This window comes from Lygodium microphyllum, chromosome 2 (assembly GCF_053477565.2).
Source record: "Lygodium microphyllum isolate KBCC chromosome 2, Lygodium_microphyllum_v1.1.10, whole genome shotgun sequence".
NCBI lineage: Eukaryota > Viridiplantae > Streptophyta > Polypodiopsida > Schizaeales > Lygodiaceae > Lygodium > Lygodium microphyllum.
This window is the reverse complement of record NC_141136.1, coordinates 111,216,942-111,222,941: the sequence shown is the minus strand read 5'-3', so window position 1 is coordinate 111,222,941 and position 6,000 is coordinate 111,216,942.

Below are 6,000 nucleotides of genomic sequence, written 5' to 3'. Positions count from 1 at the left end.
TGGTCCACACGGTTTTCTTATGCTCTTGGGGTTCTCACGTTTCTCCAGAGGTTTTGCTGTTATTTCGTCATGGTTCTTCTCGGATGTGACTGGTATAGAGTTGTCACCCAGTTGTGACAGCGTTGTATCCACTCTTGATTGATCAATGTGAGTTCTATTGTCAGTGGATAGAGTGTTGCAAGCAACTGTTGATGGCAACGGTTGCTTTGGTTTCTCAGAACACACGGATGTGTCTGGGGTTTCACCGCAATTAGGAGAGGCATCAATGGGTTCATTGCTGGATGGACTCGATGCTTTATTCATAAGCTCTCTAGCGCCCTTCGTCTCAATGTTCTTTGGGTCCACAACCACCTGCATCTGTTGCTGTTTTCTCTGCTTTCTCCTCTTTTTCTTGGTCAATGAAGGTGCCTCTTTCAACAACTCAGGACCCTGGGCTATATCGACCGTTGATGTGCTTGGTCGGGCCTCAGCATTTCCCTTCTCTAGTGTGTCCTTATGGGACATAGCCGTGGTATGCTGAATAGCCTTGCCCAGTTGTGAGGGCACAACTGACGCCCTTTTCGGAGAGTCTAGCTTTTCAACTAACTCCCCTACGTTTAACTCCCCCGTCCTAGGCTTTAGGCACTTGGAAGATGCTGGAGTTATCGAGGGATTTAGTTGTGACACCTCCTCCACAGGTAAACTACTAAGGACACATTCCACAAGGGGCATTGTCACAGCCAAGGGCTCTGATTGCTGTGGTCCCTGATTGGAAGTAGTAGTAGCTAGTTTAGTGGGCTGGCTACCCTTGGTGGATTGCGGTGTCAAGTCCCTAGGGCGATCAGAAGTGGTTGTGTCTTTTGTTGGCCTTTGAGCACTCATCTGTGTAGATCGGGCATGAGTTGATCTGGTCACATTAGGTTTCTCATGCATATCCTTGGGTTGAGAGCTACAGATGGAGCCATGTCCCACCTCTTGGACGTTTTGAAGCTTAGATGAAGATAGAGATTGGAATTGAGCAGTTTCCCTTGACAACCGCTGTTGTGCTTCCTGTGTCCGTTTGGAAAAAGAGGGTGTAGGAGATCTAGGACTCCTAGGTGGATGTGGCACTAGCTGAATGATTTTCTCAAGGCTATTAGATGATTGTGCCATTTGCTTTGTTGAGCGAGTAGCCTTGCCATGAGCAATGTTGTGCCTATGATGTTTGTTCTCCCCTTGGGAAATCAAAGGCTCATTGGGCACTAATGGCTTTTGTGCACGCTCAATGGTTACATATGACATCCGCTTATTAACATGCTAGGTTGAGGCTCTTTCTTTCGAACACTCATGTCTGGTTTCTTGCCTTGAGCCCTAGAGTTTCTCTTAGATTTCCTCCTGTGCTTCGTCACTTTTGATGCACTCTGGCCTTCAGTCGCCCAGGGAGGTTTAGCAAGGGGTTTTGGCACCCAAATCCATCGGTTGCCTGCATAATACCCTTGAGCCCGAAGCAACGCTTTGGATATCCATCGCGGCGTTGTGCTAGCTCTCCATCGATGCCTTCGCCTATAAGGCTTGGGCTTCTTTCGTGGTCTTCTACGATATTTGTGAGTCCAAACCCTGACCTTGGCCTTGTCTCTTGACCTTCTTGTTTTCGGCATGGCCTCACTCACTGGTTCTCGTTGTTCAACCTGTGCTTGTATCAACTCTTTCAACAAGTCCTTGCCCTCGTTTGTAGGCGTGATTGTTATGTCATCACCTTCCTTGCCTTTTCCTTGAGGTTCGATGAGGTCACCCTTGCTAAAGGTGGTGACTATCCTCACACCCGGTAGTGTCAGGTGTATCCTCTGTGCTACATAGTTAGCCTCACATTCGGTCGCCCTTTTGAAGGGTCTTCCTAGGAGGGTTTCTCTCTTGCAGCTAGCACTTTTTGGAGGAACATGAAATAGGATAGGCAAGCTTTCCGTTTCAATTGTCGCAAGGATTTTGCACTTCCCTATGAGTGCTTGTGGGTGTCCCCCATAAGGGCTAAGAGTTGCACTAGTCGGTGTGAGCTCTGGTTGGCCTAGTAGGTCAAGATGTTAAAATATGCTCCTTCATCAATCAGAGCATCGATAGTATGCTCTCTTTTCGCGGTGAGTTTGACCCTAAGATAAGCAAGTGGTACTATGTCTTCATCTTCCGGGTCCTGGCTTGTAAATTTAAGCCTTCTGATAGATGCCCTTGAGTTCTCAACTGCACGACCAGATGTGGATTCCCCACTGATGTCTTGGGTTGTCTGTGCAGTGTTGCTCAAGGTACATCTCTTGTCAAGAGTGTCATGTCTAGTCATCTTGGCATTTGTAGCTTGCTGATGTTGCACTTCGCTCTGACTAGACATGGTATGAACACAATGTCTTTCTGTTCTCATGGTGTGGCCTTTTTGCCCTTGTTGGCTAGATGGGCCCATTGAAGTTCTAGGGTCTCTGTTTGTCTCTATTCGTGTACGGGCTTTTGGTTGCCCTTTTGCAAGTGAGCATCCATGCTCGTGTAGAGCCATTGCTACACTAGGGCCCAATTTGGAGGCCCTGTCACGGCGCGTGTTTTCTCTCCAACCTACTCAGGGGAGGTGCGGAGGGGGCAGAGCCCCCTGTGCGGGGGTCCAGGGGGGGCAGTCCCCCCGGCCCGCAGGGCCGTTACGGTAAAAGCCATGCACAAATTGGTGGACCGTTTATAGCTAAATTTTGAACTTCGTGCTCTAAATTCTAGCCTAGTGAGGATCTGTGATGTGCCTTTAGCTCTACGTAGCCTTTGGGGTCAATCTCGGGGTTTAGATTATCAGAATTTGTGTTCTAGGCACATGTCCGATTCTGACAGTTTTTCGTCCGATTCTCAGATGTCTGATTTTCAGGAGTCCGATTATCAAAATCGGACGTCCGATCTTGAGTGGGTCCAATCGGACCAGTGGTCCGATTTTTGGTCGTGTCTGATTCTAGGAGCCGGATCAAAAAGTGGTCCGATTTTCAAGTGGTCCGATTCTGGGAATCGGATCGGACCGGGTGGTCCGATTCTGGCTGGGTCCGATTCTGGCTGGTCCGATTCTAACTGGTCCGAGTCTGGGACTTGGACAGCCTGGTCGGATTATGAGTGGTCCGATTATGGACTCGTCTGAGTGTCCGAGTCGGACGGATTGGTATGAGCGTACGATTCTCAAAATCGGATGGGTTGGTCCGAGTGCCACATGGCACGTCTGATTCTGAGCTAGTCCAATTCTGGGAATCGGACGGTCTGACTCCCAAACTCGGGTGGTCCGATTCTGGGAATCGGACCACAACGAGTTGGTCCGAGTGCGTCGGTGGCGGGCGCGATTCCCGCGTGTTTGTCCCCTCCTCACCGTCTGGTGCACACAATCACCACAGACTTCCTAGATCTGATCAGTGCACTTGTTGGAAAACACCAGACTCACCTGGAGTAGCATGAATCACCGGCGCCTAGAAATCGGGGCAGCGCTTCCTCGTCTTGTGAACCAGAAGTTCTCTCTCTCTCTCACACACACAAGGCAAACCAAGGCAATGATGTGTGTCCTGGCCTCCCAGGCCTCTTAAGGTCCTTTCCCAGCACTGTAGGACCTTACAGCTAGTTTCCTGTCCCTATCTTACCCAGAAACTTGAATCTGGTCCCCTGTTTCCCTGTTTTAGCCTGTTATACAGCAACAGAAAACCCCACTGTTTGCCTATTTTTTTCTTCTTTTTCTTAGTTTTTTCCTACCCTAAATGCATCCAAATCACAAAATAAATACCTATACTACTCCATTCCACAATATAAATCTTAGAAAGCAACAAACCTACTTACCAAGGAGATCGAATACCATCTTCAACCCCCCCGCTTCCTACCTATCTACCTCAAGCACCGGTTCGGGGGAAACCCCTTACTTTGATGCTCGATTCGAAGTGCGCAAGCGGTCAAGGCTTGAATCCGTTGGTCCCGGCAATGGAACCAAAATGTGGGAGCTTTCACTCAACCGCCAAGACCCTCGGACCGCTTATTGTTTCAAGCGTTCCAAGCCGAGCACTAATGGCTACCCCTCACATAGCCGACGCGCCATCCATATCTATGGGTGTAGTGAGCTTACCTTGATGCCGTTCGAGTTACCTCCTCTCCCGTGCACTCTGGTAGCTCCACGATCCAAGTGCAAGCTTTAAGCAAGCGCCATCCTCAAGCTCCAAGCTCCAAGCTCCATTGCCGCGAGCAAGACAAGAGAAGAGAAGAGAAGAGAAGAAGAGAGGAGAAGATGGAGAGCTTCTCCTCCTCGGTCCCTCACCCTCACACACTCACTCCCTCACACTCTCACACTCCCTCTCTCAAGCACAAGCTCAAGCAAGCAAGAACAAGAAGAAGAAGAAGAAGAGGAGAACCACTTTTGGCCACACACAAGAATGAGCTTCTCATTCACTTTTCAACTTTATATACAAAACCCTAAATCCCTTTTGGGCGGTCATCCCCTTTTTACATGGCCGGCCATAGCCTATGGCCCTTTTTCCCATTGTCCTTCTATCTTCCTAGCTTCCTTTCCACCGCCCGTCTACATTTACAAATTGCACGGGTGAGAGCCCGGTGCTCTTTTACAAGATTTCAGGGTGCGCCTTTTTATTTTAAAATGCGCCTTTCCCCTTTTGCCTTTGCCTTAGACTTTTAAGGTTGCCCTTGCACTTTTGGCCTTTTCTCCTTTTCTTTCTTCAATCGGGATACCTTTTTTCCGCCTTTGCCCTGCGTCTTTTCCACTTCTTTTTGCTTTCTTCGTGTTGGGTTTAACACCAACCCCACTCCTTGACATCATTCTCAAAATCAGGAGGCAAGAATTGAGCGTAAAACTTCTTTTTGAACTTTTCCCAAGTCGTAGGTTTCCTTCCCTCCAAAATGAGAGTCAACCACCAATTGCTAGCGGTGTCTTTCAAGTGCATGCCTACATGCCTGAGCTTAGACTTTTCTGATAAATTACCATTAAAAAAAGCAACTTCAAATTGCCTGACAAAGAATGACGCCTTAGTAGGATCTCTCTTACTGGAGTAAGAGTCAAACTTTATGTCCTTATCCCTAGACCTAAAAGTCTTAGTCTTCTTAAGCTTGCTCCTCTTATGGTCCCTCTTTTTTCTGTTTGCGGATTGCACGAGACTTAGAACCAAGAGAGTAGGAACTAGAAGATGAGGAGGAGGAGGTGGAGGAACTTGAGTAATCAAGGGAGTAGCTGGCAGTTGAGGGAGATGACTTCCTCCTTATCTGCCTCACTCGAGGTGAGGTATTTTTACTCTTCATGACCCGAATGTCCTTTCTTCCAGGAAGCTTCTCAACAATTGGATGCTTTGCACCTTCACCATCAATTGGTGCAATGGTGTTTCCTCCAATATCACCATCTTTTGGAGGATTCGGTCCTTCATAAGTAGCTTCTTCCCTTTCCCTTAAGCTGTCAATAAATTGACATACTTTGAGCATCTCCAATAAGCTACAATACTCTGCCAATTGAGCCTATAATTGCTCACTTGTAGGCACTTCCTCGATTGCCATCTTTACCTTTTTCTTGCAAGGATCACCTTTACTTTGAGAAAAGCAAAGAGACTTGCTCTGATACCACTGTTAGAATATCTAAGATACACGATCGACCTTCTTATATACTTAGAAGATATATGGTAAATATTATGCTAGCGCAAAGAGAGAAAAGATGAGAGAAAAGAAAGATGGAGAGAGAGAGAGAGAGAGAGAGAGAGAGAGAGAGAGAGAGAGAGAGAGAGAGAGAGAGAGAGAGAGAATGACAACATACTAGGGACTGGAAGATGGGCTAGTCCCCCCTTGTGGAGTTATATTATTGACAAGGAGCAAGCTCCTCTGTTATACATAAACCAATTCTTAACTTGTAGATCTTGGGAATAAGATCATGGTTCCTTGCACGGTATACAACTGTCTAACACTTGCACAACTTGGAAGTTGGCACCTTTTGATAATTCTTGAGTCTCTCCTACACAATATATGTAGGGCTCTTCTCTTGGAGCTTGATTTCAGTAGAGCTTCTGC